We start from the raw sequence: 544 nt of genomic DNA on the forward strand, positions 1-544 counted from the left end.
AATATACATACATATACATACACATATATACATATATATACCACTCACTCATCAAAGCTACCTTATCTATAAAGAAAGATCCCACGCCCTATCTCACAAATGAAAATATCATCCAATTCAGAAAATCATGCAGTAGAGAAGATCTAATCTCCTCTCTCACTAACACCCTAGACAAAATTGATCTCACTGACACTGAATCTGCTCTCAATTCCTGGAAAGAGCTCACCATCAACATTGCAGACACCATTTGCCCCTTAACCACCAAAGTCCTTCACCCCGCTAACAACACAAAAAAACCATGGTATTCACCTGAACTCAGAAAACTCAAACACGACCTGAGAGGCTTAGAAAAGAAATGGCGTAAAGACCCCTCCCCCACTCACCTTGCAACATACAAATCATCCCTGCACTTCTACCGAACAACCATCCTCAAAACAAAATGAGACTTCCATGCCCTTCGAATCCACAACTTACAATACAACTCCAAAGCCCTGTTCTCATATGTCTCTAACCTCACTAAATCTCCCACCCACACCAGTCCTGA

The sequence above is a fragment of the Rhinatrema bivittatum genome, chromosome 13, assembly GCF_901001135.1.
Source record: "Rhinatrema bivittatum chromosome 13, aRhiBiv1.1, whole genome shotgun sequence".
NCBI classification, from domain to species: domain Eukaryota; kingdom Metazoa; phylum Chordata; class Amphibia; order Gymnophiona; family Rhinatrematidae; genus Rhinatrema; species Rhinatrema bivittatum.